The 19,235-nt window shown below is 43.1% G+C and overlaps 2 long non-coding RNA genes across 2 annotated transcripts; one reads left to right on the forward strand and one right to left on the reverse strand.

Annotated features, from left to right (window-relative positions):
* Positions 1-478: 478 nt before the first annotated feature.
* On the forward strand, positions 479-1,837 carry LOC139080494 (uncharacterized). Its single transcript, XR_011535044.1, has 2 exons — positions 479-956; positions 1,500-1,837. It is a non-coding gene; the product is annotated as an uncharacterized lncRNA (long non-coding RNA).
* A 9,353-nt stretch (positions 1,838-11,190) lies between these two features.
* On the reverse strand, positions 11,191-18,869 carry LOC139080469 (uncharacterized). The gene is made up of 3 exons (XR_011534999.1): positions 18,528-18,869; positions 17,950-18,416; positions 11,191-14,942 (listed from the first exon to the last, which is right to left on the reverse strand). It is a non-coding gene; the product is annotated as an uncharacterized lncRNA (long non-coding RNA).
* Positions 18,870-19,235: the final 366 nt, after the last annotated feature.

Below are 19,235 nucleotides of genomic sequence, written 5' to 3' on the forward strand. Positions count from 1 at the left end.
ACACTTAAAGAATTAAGTACTATCCTAAAACAGAAAGAAACCAAAGCTACAGCAAGTGCATGCACCGCCTATTAATATCTATTTATTTCCATATTAACATGGTATCAATAAATTTAGAAAACATTATATGCTAACAGGGAATGGTAATTTTCATCATATAAAGTAAGTACTTAATCAATTCTTATATCTTAATCACAATTTGGAATAGACATTAATCTGGTCTAGCAATAAGTTGGGCATTTTGTTTTGCAAAACAAAAAAAGGCAGAGTCAGGTGTTCATCACGGAGGCATCCATCAGGTGAAGAGAAACTGCTGGCTGTCGCCACCCTCCATGCTGCTGTTCTGCTTCGGTATTAGAATGGTTGTGGGGATCTTGGCCGCATTTCCAGGGACTGTGTTTCCGTCCCCTCCCGACCCTGCGGCAAAGTGTGACCACGTGACTCGCCCTCCCCAGTGGAGCATGCGCAGAAATGTTGGGAGCAGCTTCCGGTTCACCTGCGTGAGAGGGAATCTCTGGCCTTAGACGCAGTTCTTTCCACCTTTCTGTCTGTCTGTTTTGGCCGCAACTTGGACAGCCTTGGAAGCCATGTGTTGAAGGACTGCCGTTTTTCAGCCTGGAAGCGGGGGCAAACCCACCTGGCATTCCCAAACTGGCCATGGGATGCGCGAGACATAAAGACATTTTTCATCAATCCTTGAGTCCCTTCTTTTTTTCCTCTTCTAACTATGTTGCCTTTTAGTCTCTTTCTCTGTACGATCCCCTCTAACACCACTGCTTGAGGTGGGGACCTCCTCATTTTTTCACCTAGACTATTGTTACGGGCTCTGATCTGGCCCCACCTCTTTGGCACCTTTCTCTTCAAATCCCCCCTCTGTGTGGCAGCTGGTGAGCTCCCTGAAATGACAGTCTGATGCGGTCACTTCCAAGCTAAGGACCACGGCATTTGCTCAGCAGGTAGGCATGTCCCCTCCCCTCCAGCCTGACTAACCCTCTTATGTTGAAGCTTTTCTAAGTAAGAAATGAATTTTAGAGAAAAGCCTTGGCATCATACCATTGTATTCCAAAAACTAAAGACATTTTTTTGGATTTTTTTTTTTTTGAGGAAGATTGGTCCTGAGCTAACATCTGTTGCCAATCTTCCGCTTTTTTTTTTTCTCCCCAAAGTACATAGTTGTATATGCTCGTTGTAGGTCCTTCTGGTTCTGCTGTGGGATGCCGCCTCAGCATGGCCTGACGAGCAGTGCTACTGTTACCAGCTCTTAGTTAATATCTGCCCTGATATTGGTTCCCCTACAGTGAACCCAGCATATCTGGGTTAAAACTAAAAGCACACATTCCCAGGTCCCTGGGTCTTTAGTTACATGCATATGTAAATATGTTTCTTTAACGTCTGACTCCCTGAGCTTTACAACCAAATAGAAGTTACAAATTATCAAAGTCCAGGTGGCCTCACGCTGGGCTCCCACTAAAGTTGTAGCTAATCCCAGGACCTTGAAGTTCTTTTACAGAGAAACTAATGTCCACAGAATATCAAGAAACCAAAGCTTCCCGGGCCCAACTGCTCGGCTTCCTGACATCAGAGTCTACCTTCCACCATGGAGATAAACAGTCAAGGACACTCATCTGAGAAATCCTTTGTCTCTGCTGGAAGCAGCCCCAGATGCAGGCATATGGGAAAATGCCAACCAAGAAGAGCATAGCCCCCTTCCCCTACCTAAAACCCCAAATAAAAACTCCTACCTGTTTCTTAACGGAAAGCAAGCAAGTTTTGGGGCACTAGCCCTTGCTTTGCTCCCTCTGCCTGGCAAAATAAAGCTTCCCTTTTTCTCCCAAAACTTTGTTCTTGTTATTTGGATTGACATTGGGATCAGAGACTGAAGTTTTGGTAACACTAGGTCCGTGCCCAGGATCCAAACTGGCGAAACCCTGGGCTGCTGAAGTGGAGCACATGAACTTAACCCCTTGGCCATGGGACTGGCCCCAAGACATTTTTCTTAAAGAACCACAATACCATTGTCACATATAACAAAATTAATAAGAATTCCTTAATATTATCTGGTACCCAGTTTGTATTCAGACTTTCCTGATGATTCCTAAAATGTATTTTTACAATTGGATTTTTAAAATTAGTATCCAAACAAGGTCCCCACATTGCATTTGACTTTTTTTTCTTTTCTCCCCAGAGCCCCAGTGCAGAGTTGTATATCCTAGTTGTAGGTCATTCTACTTCTTCCATGTGGGAGGCCGCCACAGCATGGCTTGATGAGTGGTGTGTAGGTCTGTGCCCAGGATCTGAACTGGTGAACCACAGGCTGCTGAAGCAGAGCACCTGAACTTAACCACTTGGCCACACGGCTGGCCCCCTGCATTTGACTTTTATGTCTCTTACATGTTTTTTCCCACTATATCAGTGCTCATCCCTTCTTCCTGACTTTCACTGATTTATTGGTCAAACCACGTCATTTGTCCTATCTCATGACTATACCTTGGATTTGTTAGATTTCTTTGTTGTGGTGTCACTTAACTTAATCTGTGTCAGATCTTTCAGCAGACGTTTTAGTTTGGCCTAGAGAACAGGCTGTGAGTTCTGGTCCTGTTATTGACTGTGTTACTTTGGACAAGTCACTTATGTTCTTTATACATAAATGCCTGCCTCCCACCCCCATGCATGCTTTTATTTTTGTCTGAAAGGATGGTAATAATTTGTCCTATCTTTAGGATGCCATGAGGTCCTTTGTGTGCTAAGTATTATAGTTCTTAGGAAAAAAGCACTATATAAGAATGGTTAGAAAAACTTAGGCTGGTAAGAATACAGCAAATTTAGAAATACAAAGCTTTCGTGACACGTGGGAGAAGGTATGAATTCTTTGGCTACAGAGATCAATATCGTTCTTTTCTTCTCTGTTTGTATATCAAGGTATCTTGACCTAAATGGTAGAGAAGGGTGTGAAAAAGCAATACAATTCAATTAGAAGTGTCACATCACGTTAAGCTTAGCGTGTTTTTCTTCTTCATTACTACTTCCAATAACTGTGAGTACCAGGTAGCGATCTGGCTGATTCCTTACGCTTGATGGTGTGATATCAATAAAATAGGATGAAAAGAACATTACGGTGTGGAAAACTGCCTGGCATAGGGTGATGATATGATGTCTGAATAGGTGACAGGTGACCTCTCAGCTTCCATCGACAGACCCTGAAATCTCAAGTCACGATTGCCATCCAATTTATTGATGTTTCCCCATTGTCCTCCTTGCCACCTGCCTGCCCATAGCACCATTCTCTTTACAAACAAGGATTGCTGAGTGTGGCCCAGTGCAGGGTTCCCTCTCTTGTTGCTCTCAAGACTTTTATGGTCAGCATCTCCTGCCCTAAATGGACGTGGAAGTGCTTAGTTACACCAAGGTTGGTTGCCATGTACACTGTTGAGATTTGACACCACAGCCAAATGTGAAAGCTCAGGGCAGCTTTTGAACTTTGAGAGAGTGAAAACTAATTTCAATATTTAGAACGCAAAGAAAAGCCCTTTGGGTTTGGAGTTTGCCCTGTGTTCTGGCAGGACTGCTTTCAAACCTTAGTACCCCTCCCAACGTCAGTCAACACATAGCACCATTTACGCAAGAAACACTGGGTCACTCAGTCAGCATTTGCTAAGGGCCTATCTAAAAGGACCGTGACATTGGGCAAGGAATATTTTTATTTAGTATAGAGGTTGCATGGTGTCCCCCCAAAAGATACGTCTACCTGCAACCTCAGAATGTGGCCTTATTTGGAATAAGGGCCTTTGCAGATATAATTAACGTAAGAATCTGGAGATGAGATTAGGGTGGGCTCTAAATCCAATGACATTCTCCTAATGAGGCGGAAAAGGAGCCTACAGAAAGACAAGGGAGAAGGCCAAGTGAAGACAGGCAGAGACTGGAGTGATGCTCCCACAAGCCAAGGAACGCCTTGAACCGTTAGAGGTTAGACTAGGCAAGGAAGGAGATTTTCCTTGATCCTTTGAGGAAGCATGCCCCTGCTGACACCAGGGTTTCAGGATTCAGGCTTCCAGACCAGGCTAACGCACTTGGCCTGTGTGAAGACTTCACCTTTTGCCTGCCCCTTGATCACTTGAGAGGAATTGAAGTTTGAAGAGTTATTCCCCTGTTCAGGTAAACCTCAAAGCATACTTTTCTGTGGGCAGGAGCTGACAGTTCTTGAAATGGTTTTCTAGAGAAATGGTTTTCTTCAAAGTTTTCTAGAGAAGAGAGAGAGAGATTATAGAGGTTGGCCATCTGGCCAGTTAGAAGGGAACTCACAGGTCCATAGTGTCCTGGTGAGACCACCATAATCCAAAGTTCTGTCCTCAGGTTTACAAATCCAGAAAGTTTCATCTTATTAGTGCACCTAAAAGTGAATAAGTTCCTACTGGAAAATTTGCAAAAAAGGTAAAGTCATGACAGAGAGAATTATAAACTAAAAAGATGATGTGTTATCGCTTCTTGGTCTTTTGACTAAGATCAAGTATAAAAAGATGATGTGTTAATTGAAGACAGGAGACATAGCTCCTTAGTGATGGGAATGCCCATATACATTGTTCAAGACTCCCTCTTTCTGAATTTGGGGTCCTAAGTAAACCAAATTAATCATTGGAAAATTGCGTGCTATGAGAGTAACTGTTGATGCTCACTCATATCCATGTTCTCCTCCTCTTTCTTGGCATGGGGCTGTACAAGAGTTCTCTCTACTGGAATGTGAGCAAAAGTGAGGTGTTACCTCTGAGCCAAGAGTCTTAAGAGTGGGTGTGCTTTCTCTACCCTCTCCTTCCTCATCCACCTGCTCAGTGGCTAGTACTCCAAGGACCCTGGGGAAGGTGGTGCCACAATATTAAATGGTCCTCAGTCCCTGAATGACTGCGTGGAGCAGAGCCTACCTGTGTCCCAACCTTCACTGGAATGTGACATGACGGAGATGTAAACTTCTATTGCTTTAAGCCAATACGATTTCAGGGTTATCCATTACAGCAGCTGGAGTAACTTACCCCAAGTAACACATTTGATGAGCCTAAAATTAGAGTGAAGGGATTTAAGTAACCATGAAGAATGTTCCATCCATAGTGGTAAATCTGGTGAACTTCTCCTTCCCCACAATGGAGTCCAGCTCTCCAGAAACCGTGTATTTATGTTCTCATAGCTAGTGTCTCTCTACCCAGACAGTACTGGATAAACGCTGACAATTCTTGCTCTTAGAACTGATTTTTCTGGTCTCCATGCTGAATGTCCTTCTTCTGCTAAAACATCCTCATCATCGAGGTCTAAGCTGCAGCCTTTTTGGTTACAGTCCCATCCAGCCATCCTCCCTGTGTCCTGGTCGGTTGGAATGGATTTAGAGATTCTCAGATTTCCTCTTTTTGAGCTGTATTTTCAGATGAGTGATCTTAACATTTATGTGTTATGATGTATGTAACTTCTTTTTAATTATAAAATTAATACATGACATGGTAAAAATAAAGAGAAAACAGAAAAAATAAAAGTCTCCTGTCCTTCCTCCTTCCCATCCCCAGGAGTAAATCCTGATAATAGTCTCTTATTTATCTTTCCCAAAATTTTGGATGCATGTGTATATTATTTAAAAACACAAATAAATGGTATTTCTCTCTCTCTATTTTTAACCTTGTATTTTGCACTTTTTCATTCAAAAATATACTTTGGGTATCCTTGAAAGATCAGGGATGAATAAACATGTTTCCTGTCTCTGGAAGTATGGCAGGGGGTGGATAAATCATGAGTACGAATGACCTGAAAACTAGAGGATATGGTTTGTACCATTTGAGAGAGAGGCACAATGTGCTATGCTATTTAAAAGGACAAACTGGACAGCCATGTGCAAAAGAATGAAAGTAGACCATTATCTTACACTATACACAAAACTTAACTTAAAATGGATTAAGGACTTGAATGTAAGACCTGAAACCATAAAACTCTTACAAGAAAATATAGGCAGTACCCCCTTTGACATTGGTCCTTGAAGGATCTTTCTGAATACCACGTCTACTCAAGCAAAGGAAACAAACAAACAAAATAAACAAATGGGACTACATCAGATTAAAAATTTTCTGCAAGGTGAAGGAAACCATGCACAAAACAAAAAGACAACCCACCAACTGGGAGAAATTATTTTCAAATCATATATCTAACGGGTTAATTTCCAAACTATTTAAAGAACTCATAGAACTCAACAACAAAAAAAATGAATGGCCCAATAAAAAAAAATGGGCAGAGGTTATGAACAGACATTTTTCCAAGGAAGATACACAGGTGACCAAGAGGCATGTGAAAAGATGCTCAACATCACTAATTATTAGGGAAATGCAAATCAAAACTACAATGAGATATCACCTCTCATCCATCAGAATGGCTATAATTACAAAGATAAGAAACAACAATTGTTGGAGAGGTTGTGGAAAAAAGGAAACCCTCATATACTGCTGGTGGGAATGCAAACTGGTGCAGCCACTACGGAAAACAGTATGGAGATTTCTCAAAAAATTAAAAATAGAAATACCATATGATCCAGCTATCCCACTACTGGGTATTTATCCAAAGAACATGAAATCAACAATTCAAAGAGATTTACACACTCCTATGTTCATTGCAGCACTATTCACAATAGCTAAGATGTGGAAGCAACCCAAGTGCCCGTCAACAGATGAATGGATAAAGAAGGTGTGCTATATGCGTACACAAAGGAATACTACTCAGACATAAAAAAGGAGAAAATCGTCCCATTTGCAACAACATGGATGGACCTTGAGGGTATTATGCTAAGCAAAATATGTTAGACAGAGAAACTGTATGATTTCACCCATATGTGGAAGCTAAACAAACACATGGACAAAGAGAACAGATTAGTGGTTACTAGAGGGGAAAGGGGTTGTGGGATAGCATAAGGGGTAAAAGGGCACATACATATGGTGATAGATAAAAACTGGACTATTGGTGGTGAGCATGATGCAGTCTATACAGAAACTGAAATATAATAATGTACACCTGAAATTTACACAATGGTATAAGCCAATATGACCTCAATAAAATAAAAAATAAAATAAGAGGACAAAGCAATTATATAAGGGTGTGTGTGTGTGTGTGTGTGTGTGTGTGTAGATGGAAAAAAACTCTCTCATTTATTGATAACCTTCTATGTGCCCGTCACTGTACCCAATGCTCCACGTACAGGATCTTTTAAAGTCACAATACCTCAGTGAGGTAGATAGTGTCACATTATCCCCATTTCACACCTAAAAACATATCTTCAAAGTGGCTACATAACTTGTTCATGTTCACATAGCAAGTGGCTTAACAGTGATTTCAACTTCAAAGCTTATATATACTTTCCACTTTCCCTGCCTCGCCCCCAAAATTTGAAATGACTTATTCAAATGGGGCAAACCCCAGAGTAGTGGATTAGAACCCTTACAAGTTACTAGGTAGGCCTGTCCCTTCTGTGATCAACTCTTACTTGTTTATTTGAACAAGGAAGCTTGTCTGTTGTCTTGTTGAGAACAGGTGTCTGTGTGGCCTCAGGCAAGAGCCTTAACACACCTGCGCTTCAGTATCCTCAGCTTTAATGTGAAGAAAATGACAATAAGTGTCCTCAAAGGGTGGTTGTGAGGACTCAATGAGTTAACGCATGTAAAGAATTTAAAAGCATGCCAGATACATAGTAAGCACTCAGTCCATGTTGGCTGCTATGATGATTATCAAAGGTATCTGTGGATTTGAGAGCAGGAAAGAAGGAAGGAATGGGGGAGGCAACAAAGCTAAGGCCTGAAGGGAAGGGTCAGACTCTGAGAGGGCCTTCAAGCAACACGGAGATGGAGGCAGAAGCTATCAGCAGTTGGCGAGAAAGTAGGCAGAAATCAGGGAACAATCTCCCCACCCCACACCTTCTGCCCCACACCCTCTTATCCTCTATCCCTGGGTTTGGAGGTGAAGAGAAAGCAAAAGGGTGCAGATCCACCAGGAAGCACCTCCTCGGTATCTTGCTGGATGAGAGTCAAAGGAGGGCGTGAATGTGCCCACCCATGAGTCTCCTGGTTGGAACGCGGAGTGTCATGTAGGGGAGTAGGGCTCCCACACTTGCCTCTAAGTCGTCAGTGCTTTCGATAAAGAGAATGCGTGTCAATTTCTCCACATGTGCTTACATTTTCCGGGCAACCTCACACTATTGGACTTCGGGGGTTGGGGGGTGGTGGGAGAGGACATTTAATGGTCTTACACAGAAGGTGTCATGGTCCTATGAAAACAAGAGGTAATGTTTTGCCACTAAAGGGAGGTTAGCTCCTCCTTCCCTTTGCCTCAGTATGTGGCCAAATGCTTATCCCTTAGGGCAAACATGGCAGCCAGGAAGAGGGCAGCAGAATGGAAGCAGTATCAGCCGCTAATGGAGCGAACAGCAAAGAGTAAGACACCTAAGCTGGATGGAGGGCATTGAGGCTCCAACCAGCCCTGGGGGGCACGAGTGTTGGAGGACACCTGAAACGTTCAATGGTGACCACAATACACCTTTTCTCTTGGCCACACTGGCCTGGGGATTCCATCTGTTCCTGAATGAGGAGCAGAACTGATGTGAGAACTTGATATTTGTCCTTCTCTCACCAGCCTGTCTGGCCTGTCCCTGAATCAGCAAGGAGACTAACATCAGAACCTCCTCTGGCCCTTGATGATAGTTTGTTGTAAATGGCACAGAGACTCTTCACGAAAAGTGGATTCAATCGCTCTCAACAGCTTCTTGGTGAGGAGGTTTCAGTAGGAAGGGAATGGTCATCGGTGAGGTTGGGTGTTGCTAGCATGCTCCCACAGGTCTCAGAACTTGTCATTTCTTTGGAAAGTTTTTCACAGTTGAGAGTACGCTCTTAAGCCTCGGAAGCACAGAAACCTAATTCATCAACCTGTGAATTGTGGAGAGTGGAATGTTTCTGGGGGTGGAATCCTATGAACCAACCTCAAAGAATGATGGAGAAACCAAAGTGACTGCCAATGTATTATTACTAACAGGGCCAAGGGGGACTGAACACTGGCAGCCTTTGGCCAATAGCAAAGGCAGGCTACGCGGGAAGCCAACTTTTATAAGAGGAAGTTGCTTAGTGACCACAGAAATTGGAACAAGGGGAGTTAGTTTCATAATTCAGATGTTTAATGATGCCAGGCTAAGAGGGTCTGCCGTGTGGGAGATGCCTGCCATCTGGCCCGGGCAGGGAGAGGTGTTGGGTCAGATGATGGCTCCCTCTCCTGGCCAAGGCTGAGGGGCCACTGCCAATGTTTGCCTCTGACAGTCTACTTTTTTTTGTTTTTTTTTAAAGCTTCTATGGCTCACCATAGGCTTAGGAACACAGACTGCCAGGTTAGGTCAAGCTTGGGGGTCTGGGAATCATCCCACCTTTCAAGGAGGTGTTTCTCAAAGGGTAAGCCTCTGAATACTTGCATGCGAACTGTGTGTCTGTGGGTGTGATGGGGTGCTGGCTGAAATGCAGATTACTGGAGCTCAGTCCTGGAGATGGTCTGAATGAGTGTCTCTGGGGACCAGGCCTGGGGATCTGAATTTTAAATCAATATACCACTTGAATCTAATGTACCGAAAGTTTGAGAATTATTGTTTTGGGGATGACCTTGCCTATACCTGAGTTGATTTTAGAGTGAGCCATCTTATAGCCAGGTGTTTACGGAAATCCTTGGTGCTGGTGATATTTTGCATCTTCATTATGTCCTAGGTTTAAAACTCTATTGAGCATTGTTTAAAAAAAAGATTCTCAAATGGGGTAGCCTATCTAATGAATATAGTCATGACCCTGGTACACAGAGAAGGCAGAATCAGGTGTATGAATTTCCCCTGAATTCTGTCTTACCGAGGCTGCTTTTTGTCTGGTACCTACCCTCAGTCAAGATAGTTTATTAACTCATTCTTATGTTATAGGCATAGGTTATTAAACAAATGATTAGCATTTCAAATAGTACTCCTCACAGGACTGTTACTTATTTTGTTTTCCTACTGCTCAGTATTAGTGATGTTAAATTAGTTAAACAAGGAGGCCATTAGACTGAGGTGGCTCTAACGCCGTGGTGGCTATGTCAGCAAACCAAAACCTAAGCCTGTAAATGACTCAAGGTTATGAAATTGAAACCTAGGGACAAGCAATCACAAACAGCCAACTAGGCTGTAAGCTATAGCCAATGAAGAATATCCTTTCTTTGCTTCTGCCTTTTCTCTATACACGTCTTTCCCCTGGCTCCTGTCACAGGAGCTCCTGACCACTTCCAGCTTGGTGCTGCCTGATTCCAATCGATTTAGGCTCGAATAAACTCTTAAAATTTTTAATATGCCCAGTTTATCTTTTGGCAGTGACCATTTGAGACATGCCCGAGGAAAGTGCTATTCAAAGAGCTCAGACAAAACTCCTAATCATTGGCTCTAGGAAGTTTATCCCAACAGAACTCCTGGTCTCAGAAGGAGGGAGGACGCAACAGGAGCTGGACTCAGAAAATACGAAGCTGGTTTTGATGAAGGTAAATGAATTCGAATGCTTGCCTAGAAAGGAGAGACCATTTTTTCCCTCAGTTCAATGGTTCTCCGGTTCTCCCTGACTTTTCACATTCACCTCAATCTCGTTGACCACTGGGAGGGTCCTCACCTCTCATTATCACCTCTCCACGTAATTATCCTCCCATCCAGGCACTCGAGGGGGTGACACTTAATTTACTGACAAAGACCGCTGTTTCAGCTGCAGCCACGTGAGGAAACAATTGCAGGCCCAGCGCTCAGCCAGATTAATCACAGGTGTGTGATCCTGACACCCCAGCGGACAGCCTTTTGGAACAGGAGAACGTCGAATTAACATCAGATTGAGCCCAAATGGCAGCTCTAATGATGATTCCTCTGGAACTTCAGCCTGTTATTCTCAAGGAGGTGCAAACCCCAGAACATTCTTAAGGCTCTATTTTTGACCTTTTAAGACAATAATGTGACTTGAGAAGGGAGAGGGAAGCATGAGAATTCAATTTCTGGCCAAATAATGTAGATTGCAAGCCGACTGCCTCTTAGAAATAAAAAAAACAACAAAAAATAAGGCTGATTTTGTATATATGACAGAAAATGCAATACAGTTTTTATATTGTATTTTGAACAGAATTAACAGAATCGATTTCCTTTAGAGTAAGTTTTCAAATGCTGATTCTAAGTGCGTTTACCTACCCGTTAGGTTAAACTAGTCCACATTCTTAAAGATTATGGCCCTGTAACGGATGTACACTCCTTTCTGTGTACATGGGAAAGAAGTTAGATACTGACATTTTTCCAGCACATTCCTTCTCCTGGAGCCAAATTTCCTATTGCTAATCCTTTATCCTGATTCCTCCCTTGGGGAGTCTTGCTTAACCCCACACCTGTAGATCTTCTGGGCAAAGAATGTTGCCTGACAAACCACAAGGTTTAGATTTTTAAAGTGACACAAGGAATTTTTGTTCCTATCTTCTACAGAGCTGCAAGATTTTGATCAATTTGATTCATCACTGTGAAAGTAGTCTCATGGTAGATTGAATTTCCTCTGAATTTTTTAAGTGGTAAATGAATAAACGGATCCTTTTTTTAATATATTGGAGAAATGTTGCCATAGTTATTTCTTGATTTTTCTACATATAGCTTGTGTATGTTGTAAGCTTATTCATGGCGATTCAATTTCTTTCTATACCTTGGGTTCAGTGATATCTTCCTAATTTTGTTTTGTTGAAGATAACAATACATTTATTCTTTTATTTTTGTGCGTATGTGTGTGTTATTTGTTTATTTATTTTGGTGAGGAAGGTTAGCCCTGAGCTTCCATCCATGTCAATCTTCCTCCACTTTATATATGGGTCAACGCCACAGCATGGCTGATGAGTGGTGTAGGTCCACGCCTGGGATCCGAACCCACGAACCCAGGCTGCTAAAGTAGAGCACACCGAAATTAACCATTATGCTGTGGGGCTGGCCCCACAATACACTTATTTTTAAAGAATGTTTTGGAGATTAACATTTGCAGAGCTGCATTCCCACATCGTTCTCTCTCTTCTATTGTGGTTCTGCACATTTGCTTCCACTTCCTGGGACCACCCTTCAACCTAAATCTTTGGAGTTACATTTTTCCTTTTTTTTGTTCCCTAAAAGAAAGACTCTTCACTAATAATTAGGGAAATGCAAATCAAAACCACAATGAGATACCACTTCACACACATTAGGATGACTATTATAAAGAAAAAGAAAACAAATCTTGATGAGGATGTGGAAAAGTTAGAACCCTTGTGCATTGCTCGAGGGAATGCAAAATAGTGCAGCTGCTGTGGAAAACAGTATGGCGGTTCCTCAAGACATTAAAGATAGAATTACCATGTGATCCAGCAATTCCACTTCTGGGTATATGCCCAAAATAATTGAAAGCAGGGACTTGAATAGATATGTGCACACCCATGTTCATAGCAGCATTATTCACAATAGTCAAAAGTTGGAAGCAACCCATCAGTCCATGAATGGATAACCAAAATGTGCTGTATGCATACGATGGAATATTGTTCAGCCTTCAAGAGGAAGGAAATTCCAATACAGGCCATAAAATGGGTGATCCTTGAAGATATTATGTTAAATGAAATAAGCCAATCACAAAAGAACAACATTGTACAATTCCACAAAAGAACAATATTGTATAATTCCATTTATATGAGGTACCTAGAGTAGTCAAATTCATAGAGACAGAAAGTAGACTGTAGAATGGTGGTTGCCAGGGACTGTGGAGGGAGGAATGGGGAGCTAGTGTCTAATGGGTACAGAGCTTCAGTTGGGGAAGATGAAAAAGTTCTGGAAATGAATGGTGGTGATGGTTGCACAGCAATGGGAATATACTTAATGCCACAGAGCTGTATGCTTAAAAACAGTTAAATGGTAAATTTTATGTTATGAAAAGGAAAGGCTCTTACGTTGTGATTTTATAAAAAGAAGCTTTCTGAGGACTCTCAGAAGCCTTTCTGAGCTGTGGACATCACTGAGGCCACCCAGTAACACAAAGCCCACAACTGTCGCCTCTTCCTTAAAGCCCCCTTTAGCCTGTCACCTCCTCCAGCCCATCCAGAAAACTTAAAGTTTGGGCGATGCACAAAGACTGCTGACCCTTCTCAGGATGCTGTGGTGACCAGTGTAAGACCAGTGCCTGGCTCTGAACTATGTTAGAGTCCTGCGTGGCGGTGACTACACAGTCCGGCCTGCCTGTTTGCAGAAGCAGCATGAGGAAAAGAGTCCAAGTGAAGAGAAAGTTAACTCCCACTGTAGACACTGTAGGGCAGGTCAGTGTTTCCCAAACTTGCCTGACCATCAGAATCACCCTGGATGATTCCAGGGCTCCACCTCAAGCTTCTGAAATCAGAACATCCATGAGCAGGTACTGGGAATCTGGTTTTGTTTGAACCAAATGTTTTGGGGGATTCCTAAAGATCAGTCAAGTTTGGTGTAATGCACTGAATATTTGTGTCCCTGAAAAATTCATGTGTTGAAGCTTGACCCCCAATGTGATGGTATTTGGAGACGGGCCTTTGGGAGTCATCAGGGTTAGATGAGGTCATGAGGGCAGGGCCCTGATCCAGTAGGATTAATGTCCTTATAAGAAGAGACACCAGAGACCTCCCTCTCTCTCAGCATGTGCACACACGGAAGAAAGGCCCTGTGATGACACAGTGAGAAAGTGGCTGTCTGCAAGCCAGGAAGGGGGCCTCCATTAGGAACCGAATCAGCACCTTGATCTTACACTTCCAGCCTTCAGAACTGTGAGGAAATAAATTTCTGTTTAAGCCACCTACTCAGTGGTATTTTGTTATGGCAGCCCCGCTGACTAAGTCATTTGGCAAATACTGGTGAGCGGTGAGAGAATGGGTTCGATTATCTTATAAAAGGAGCAAAACCCTAGAAAGCTCGAGCTTTATTCCTTTCAGATGTGGGTTCGGTTGCTGCGTCACAGAGTCCTTGTTGGAAAGCAGTAGTCGCGATGAGTCCCACAAAACATGTGGGGTTGCTTGTTCCGGTGAGCTCTGAGGCAAAGCTCTGTTACATACAGGTGCCAGGAACTGACTGCAGGAGTCCCTTCCTTCCCAGAAGGGACCGGGTTCCTTAGACTGCTCCGCCATCCTGACTCCCTGGGACGGGTGTCCTTTCCAAACTGTGGTGCTGATGGTGACTTCTGGAAGATGGCTCTTTGGGGTCCGTTATGCTTAGGATCTTTCCTGCTCCGCAGGCACTAAGCCACGTCAGCACTACGTCTCGGTAATATCTGTAATATAAAAAGTATTGTGCCAGGTATTGGAAGGTCCTGAGAGAAAAACCGTACGAACTTCCTGTTCTCCAGAAACTTAAAAATAGCAATTCTCACCTTAGTTTTAAACTTGCAGAATTAGAATGCCTTAAATTGTGTTGTATTTATAGGATATATATATATATATATATATATATATATATATACATATTTAACCTGTACACAAATGTCCAGCAGCTTTATTATTTAAAAAATTTTTTTTATTGAGTTCGTAAGTTTACATCATTGTGAAATTTCAGTTGTAAATTATTTCTTGCCTGTCACCACATAAGTGCTCCCCTTCACCCCCTGTGCCACCCCCCTTCCCCTGGTAACCACTGAACTGTTTTCTTTGTCCATATATTTGTTTATATTCCACATATGAGTGAAATCATCTGGTGTTTGTCTTTCTCAGTCTGGCTTATCTCGCTAACCATAATTCCCTCCAGGTCCATCCATGGTGTTGCAAATGGGATGATTTTGTCTTTTTTATGGCCGAGTAGTATTCCATTGCATACATATACCACATCTTCTTTATCCGATCATCAGTCGATGGGCACCTGGATTGTTTCCATGTCTTGGCTATTGTGAATAGTGCTGCAATGAACACAGGGGTGCATGTGTTACTTTGGATTGTGGATTTCAAGTTGTTTGGGTAGATACCCAGTAGTGGGATGGCTGGGTCATATGGTATTTCTATTTTTAGTTTTTGAGGAATCTCCATACTGTTTTCCATAGTGGCTGCACCAGTTTGCATTCCCACCAGCAGTGTGTGAGGGTTTTATAGGATATGTTTTATATTTATTAAAGTAATTACGCACAAATTGCAGGCTCTTAAAGTTTCAGGACCTGGCGGCTACTTTGTTTCTGAAAAGTGAAGAATGAGAATGAACAAAAATTAAGCTTTTATTTTTCCATTTCAGCTAAGTCTTAAAATTCTAGTATCTTTGCAAAGGGGCTCAGAAACTCTAGATTTTCTAAGGTTTTCTGGATTTTTTAATATTCATATCTTACTGGTCTTATTTGATCTGGATTATACTGATTTATACTGGTTCTATTTTTTTAGGCTGATTTTTTTTTCTATTTCTTAATCTTCAGAAATTGTCATTTTGGGGCTGGCTCTGTGGCCGAGTGGTTAAGTCTGTGCGCTCTGCTGCAGCGGCCCAGGGTTCGGATCCTGGGCTCAGACATGGCACCGTTCGTCAGGCCACGTTGAGGCGGCGTCCCACATCCCACAACTAGAAGGACATGCAACTAAGATACACAACTGTGTGCCGGGGGGGGGGTTTGGGGAGATAAAGCATAAAAAAAAAAAAAGAAAGATTGGCAACAGTTGTTAGCCCAGGTGCCAATCTTTAAAAAAAAAAAGAAAAGAAAAGAAATTGCCATTTTGGGGGAAAAATTGTTTTCCATCAAAGACTTGGATAAGTTCTTCAGGCTATGCCAAATTTCCCTTTGGAAAATTTTCTATTCAAAGTGATTTTTTTTTATCACTTGGTATGTACACCTTCTCAATGATTAAAGACATGATTTTTTGTCTGAAAGATTAGGTGAATAAAAATATATTCATTAGAATAAAAGATGTTTGCTCCTGGGGGTATTTATAACCAAGCAGGTCAAATTTATACCTGAATGTGCATTAAAATAAAACCCAAAAAACCCTATTTCCTGTCTCAAAAGACAGAAATTACATCCCTCAAAAAACTAGGAATCTCATAGTGTGATCCTTGACCAGGAGAGTTCTCCTTATGGACTGATACAGATTAAAAAATATATGTGCTTTTGGGGGGATTCTTTTGGGCAAATGAGGCAAAATTTCATTGATTTTCATTTTTATGTTCAATTATAAAGCTACTGGCCATTAACTACTTAGTGAGTAATTGAGTAGTTATGTCTCATATTAAGTCTATTTCATTTCCAGCACTTACTAATGCTACCACATCCATATTCTAAGATGTTGTCTGCCGCTCTGATTGTGTCGTAACATTAAGCAAGCACTGCGCAGGCACTCGAGGAATGCTTGCAAACTGGGCAAAGGATGCCTTTTATAGCTTGTGTACATGTGGCTGTGATTTCAAATGGCTGCTAGTCATGCTTTTAAATAATAAAGTCTTGTTAGTTTAAGTGATGTTTGGTGCTGTTGATAACGCTCATGGTGCTTGTTCTCATCATCATTATTTTTGGCCTATTATTTCCCAGTAGCTAGTCTCTAATCCACGTGTGGATGTGCTATCATTCCAGCGCTAGGCATCCACATGCCTATTGCTGAAGCTGACGAATATATATAATCTCCCTCACATTTACTTGCCCAGGGACAGATCATCGGTGATATGCTACCAGTGAATGTGTTCGCTGAATAACTTGTGTTCTTTATGTAACTTACGAAACACTAGCAAATTATAAAGTCGGGGGGTTACCTTGAAGGTACGTACAGCATTGCTTTAGAATGGGAAACCACGTCTTTGTCACCTTTCAATTCTTTATCACAGAATTCTTTCCCACTGGTAATTGGGAATGAGTGGGGTAGGGTGAGCTTCAGGATCTTTTGCCTTGCCTCAAAAGGATGTGATTAGGAAGCGCTGCTTTAAATCAAGACTTCCAGGACTTGACTATTTGAATATACATTTATCATGAGTGATTTTCCTAGAAATCAGTGAATCTCAAGCCTAGCTGCACATTAGCCTCTTCTGGAAAGTATATTTAAAATATTGATGCAGAGCCCAACTTCAGACCAACTGACTGAAGCGTCTGAAGGTGGAGGCCGGGCATTGTGTTTTTTAAAAGCATCCCAGGTAATTATGAGGTGTCGTGAAGGTTGAGAATTCCTATAAAAGAACATTCTCGAGCTCTTTAGGTCTATAAACGAAGCAGCAACTGCCATTATTATCAAAGAATAGAAAACTTACAGAGATGAAAACATTAGGAGGGCATTGCTTAAAAAAAGGGCATTGTTTTAAGAGAAATCTTTGGTTAAAAGGGCAACTAATTGCATGGCAGTAATAGTAAAGAAAGAAGACATGGAGTTCATTTATAACATAAAATCCTCTAAGCGTGCCCTTTCAATGGAAGATTCATATTATCAGCTGCTCCCATTAGAGATAGAATAAGGGATGTGGGGTGGGGGAGGGAGGAATGACAGATGAAGGGAACAGCAGGAAATGAAGCAGGCAGAGCATAGTATCAGGAGATGGGGGTGGCGGGGGAGAGTGACCTTTCCGAGGGCAGGTGGCCAGGGTTATGGAGAGCCAGCAAGAGGCAACAGGTGGGGGAGGGTAGTGACAGTGGGAATTGGCAGCCTGCCACAGATGAAGTGGAGCAGTGGATTAGAGGCTGTGAGGCAGAGAGACTAGGATTCAGGGAATCCTAGAAGGGGAGAGAGAAGCCAAAGGAGGAACTGGAGTCAAGGGCAGGTGTCAAAACAACATCTCGGCCACACAAGGAGATGGAGCCTCAGATCCTCCAGTGGAGCTTAAGCACAAGGGCTCCAACCCATGGAATCAGTCAAGAGCCCAGCTGTGGGTGAATGGGCGCTGGAGAGGGCTGGAGCCAGCCGAGCAGAGAAACTGAGAAAGCTAACCCCAGAAATCCTTGGCTGTCCCCTCACCTGGAATATGCTTGGGAGCAGGGCCTGCAGGCACAGTCTAAGGAACCTTACTTTTCAGGTTCTGATTGAGTGTACTCCTCCCAGAGCACAGTCCCAACAAAGATGGCTTCCACCCAGGAACTGCTGCTTCCACCAGCATCCTCTTCCTGCTCAGCCGCGTACATGCTCAGCTCCCGAGATTAAGCACGTGGCTTGCTCACCTTTGCCCCCCTCTCCAAGATAGAGAGGCAGCTGGCATGTCTTGAATTGAATAATTTTTTGCACTTGCCTTTCATCTCCTAACTCACAACAGAGGAGAAGTCAAACTCACGTCACTTCCTCAGGGGAGATTCTGGCTTCGGGCTGTCCACTCACATGTGAGCACAGACTTGGGCTCATCCTGGAAACCACAGAAAAGGCTTAGTGACACGGACAGTCAGCTGGTGTAACTTGATGAGTCCAGTTCCCTTCCCGTGGGGAGAAACGAGCTGTAGAAGACGGGGAGAGGAGGCAGGTCCGTTGGCCTGTGGGGTAGTTATTCCCAAACTGGGTTGTACGGAATGACTTACAGTATTAAAAACACAGATTCTGGGGCCTACCTCTGAGATTCTGATGCACTTGGTGGATCTGGGCCAGGGCACAGCAGATCGGCTTTTAAAAAGCTCCCAGGTGGTTCTGGGACATGCAGCACCAGGTTTGGGAGCTGAAAGTGCCACCACGCAGTTGCTTTTCCCTGTGTCTCTCACCTCAGCACCGCCTGGCTCCTTGGGTGCGGGCTGGCTGGCAGTCCCAGGGCAGGTGATGGCAGGGCTCCTCCGGCCCCTGCATGTCACTCTCTTGCTTCCTGCATCTTGTGAGGGCTAGCTCTGTGTTCACTCTACTTAGGCAAGGCTGTGTGAGTTCCTGGGGCAGCCAGCAGAATCTGTCCTTGGCAGACGTGTGAAACTTTAATCTCAACCCGTTCTGCTCCAGCTGGCTGTTTCTTGGCATCAACTCAAGAATTCAGGCGCGGCGAAGGAGGAGCCTCCTTTCTTCTCTGTGTCTGGGGGTAAATGCCCATTGCCCGGCAAGGGGGGGCGCTGGTGCAAGAGGGTCTGGGGGGAGGTCAGCCTCAGGCCTAGAGTCAGAGAGAGAGAAAACCACACACTAAGCCATTAGCCCCCATTAACATTTTAGCGTGGACTAATTCCTCAGAAAGGTATGTATTTCCAGTGGCGAGGGAATGAGACAGTGCAGATAGATCTTCAAGGATTCTGACAGGTCTGGGAAAGGTCTTGAGCCGAACTTTCTCTGTCTGGAATGAGGGT

The sequence above is a fragment of the Equus przewalskii genome, chromosome 30 (genome assembly GCF_037783145.1).
Source record: "Equus przewalskii isolate Varuska chromosome 30, EquPr2, whole genome shotgun sequence".
Taxonomy (NCBI): Eukaryota; Metazoa; Chordata; class Mammalia; order Perissodactyla; family Equidae; genus Equus; species Equus przewalskii.